Below are 2,471 nucleotides of genomic sequence, written 5' to 3'. Positions count from 1 at the left end.
TGGTGGTGTGGTGCTGGTGGTGTGGTGCTGGTAGTGTGGTGCTGGTGGTGTGGGTGTGGTGCTGGTGGTGTGGTGCTGGTGGTGTGGGTGTGGTGCTGGTGGTGTGGTGCTGGTGGTGTGGTGCTGGTGGTGTGGGTGTGGTGGTGTGGTGCTGGTGGTGTGGTGCTGGTGGTGTGGTGCTGGTGGTGTGATGCTGGTGGTGTGGTGCTGGTGGTGTGATGCTGGTGGTGTGGTGCTGGTGGTGTGGTGCTGGTGGTGTGGTGCTGGTGGTGTGGTGCTGGTGGTGTGGTGCTGGTGGTGTGGGTGTGGTGCTGGTGGTGTGGTGCTGGTGGTGTGGGTGTGGTGCTGGTGGTGTGGGTGTGGTGCTGGTGGTGTGGTGCTGGTGGTGTGGTGCTGGTGGTGTGGGTGTGGTGCTGGTGGTGTGGGTGTGGTGCTGGTGGTGTGGTGCTGGTGGTGTGGGTGTGGTGCTGGTGGTGTGGGTGTGGTGCTGGTGGTGTGGGTGTGGTGCTGGTGGTGTGGTGCTGGTGGTGTGGTGCTGGTGGTGTGGTGCTGGTGGTGGTGGTGTGGTGCTGGTGGTGTGGGTGTGGTGCTGGTGGTGTGGTGCTGGTGGTGGTGGTGTGGTGCTGGTGGTGTGGTGCTGGTGGTGTGGGTGTGGTGCTGGTGGTGTGGTGCTGGTGGTGGTGGTGTGGTGCTGGTGGTGTGGTGCTGGTGGTGTGGTGCTGGTGGTGTGGTGCTGGTAGTGTGGTGGTGTGATGCTGGTGGTGTGGTGCTGGTGGTGTGGTGCTGGTGCTGGTGGTGTAGGTGTGGTGCTGGTGGTGTGGTGCTGGTAGTGTGGTGCTGGTGGTGTGGTGCTGGTGGTGTAGGTGTGGTGCTGGTGGTGTAGGTGTGGTGCTGGTGGTGTGGTGCTGGTAGTGTGGTGCTGGTGGTGTGGTGCTGGTGGTGTGGTGCTGGTGGTGTGGTGCTGGTGGTGTAGGTGTGGTGCTGGTGGTGTGGTGCTGGTAGTGTGGTGCTGGTGGTGTGGTGCTGGTGGTGTAGGTGTGGTGCTGGTGGTGTGGTGCTGGTGCTGGTGGTGTGGTGCTGGTGGTGTGGTGCTGGTGGTGTAGGTGTGGTGCTGGTGGTGTGGTGCTGGTGGTGTGGGTGTGGTGCTGGTGGTGTGGTGCTGGTGGTGTGGTGCTGGTGGTGTGGTGCTGGTGGTGTGGTGCTGGTGGTGTGGTGCTGGTGGTGTGGTGCTGGTGGTGTAGGTGTGGTGCTGGTGGTGTGGTGCTGGTAGTGTGGTGCTGGTGGTGTGGTGCTGGTGGTGTAGGTGTGGTGCTGGTGGTGTGGGTGTGGTGCTGGTGGTGTGGTGCTGGTGGTGTGGTGCTGGTGGTGTGGTGCTGGTGGTGTGGGTGTGGTGCTGGTGGTGTGGTGCTGGTGGTGTGGTGCTGGTGGTGTGGTGCTGGTGGTGTGGGTGTGGTGCTGGTGGTGTGGTGCTGGTGGTGTGTTGCTGGTGGTGTGGTGCTGGTGGTGTGGGTGTGGTGCTGGTGGTGTGGTGCTGGTGGTGTGGGTGTGGTGCTGGTGGTGTGGTGCTGGTGGTGTGGTGCTGGTGGTGTGGTGCTGGTGGTGTGGTGCTGGTGGTGTGGGTGTGGCTTTAAAGATGTGTCTACAGTTTTCCTGACGTGACAGTTGTGCCTATTCCTCCACTCATCCACCAATATGACAATTTTCACTACACCTATTTACCATTCAGCCTGTCGTAGTTACGAACGACGTAATAACGAACTGTTGACGACACGAAGTTAAACTGGGCGAGCCTGGTGCTCCTGGTCGTCTCGTGATAGTTTAATTATTTGTATGAATAACTCGCTTTAGTTCGCAGCAAAATATTTAGGAATGAGGAATATTGATCAAATTCATCTAATATCCCTATCTGACAGTGTGGTTAGTCATATATGGACTGTTAGAAAGCACGAGATACGAGGCTTGTCTACTAGTCTGCACTAGCAAACTTTAGGTGGAATATGAGACTCCATTTAGGTGGAAAATATATATAAAATACAAAAATTCCATTTAGGTGGAAAATTTACCGTATGAATGATAAATATCATTCACGGATATCGTCCAATATCCGTGGATGATATTGATATCGTAATGTGGTGATAACCTTCGGTGTAGCGGTGAACGGCGTGGTACACTTCGTGGTGTGTCCCACTTCACTGCTCTTAATAATGTGTTTCTCACTGCTCGCGCAAATTGTTTGAAATATCACAAATAATGATGAGTCTTGATGATTTCGAGCTTCTGTTCTGATACAGGTACTGACGATGGCTAAGGACCTCAGCTACTATGTCGACTCACGCGCCATAATAACACTACCTACAGCAGCTATTTAAATCAAATCAAATATTTATTCAGGTAAAGTACATATATGCATACAAGATGAGATACAAAACATTGATGTATTTATAGATAGAGCTAATACATACAATGCCTAA

This window comes from Procambarus clarkii, chromosome 84, assembly GCF_040958095.1.
Source record: "Procambarus clarkii isolate CNS0578487 chromosome 84, FALCON_Pclarkii_2.0, whole genome shotgun sequence".
NCBI lineage: Eukaryota > Metazoa > Arthropoda > Malacostraca > Decapoda > Cambaridae > Procambarus > Procambarus clarkii.
Note: the sequence above shows the minus strand (reverse complement) of the source record.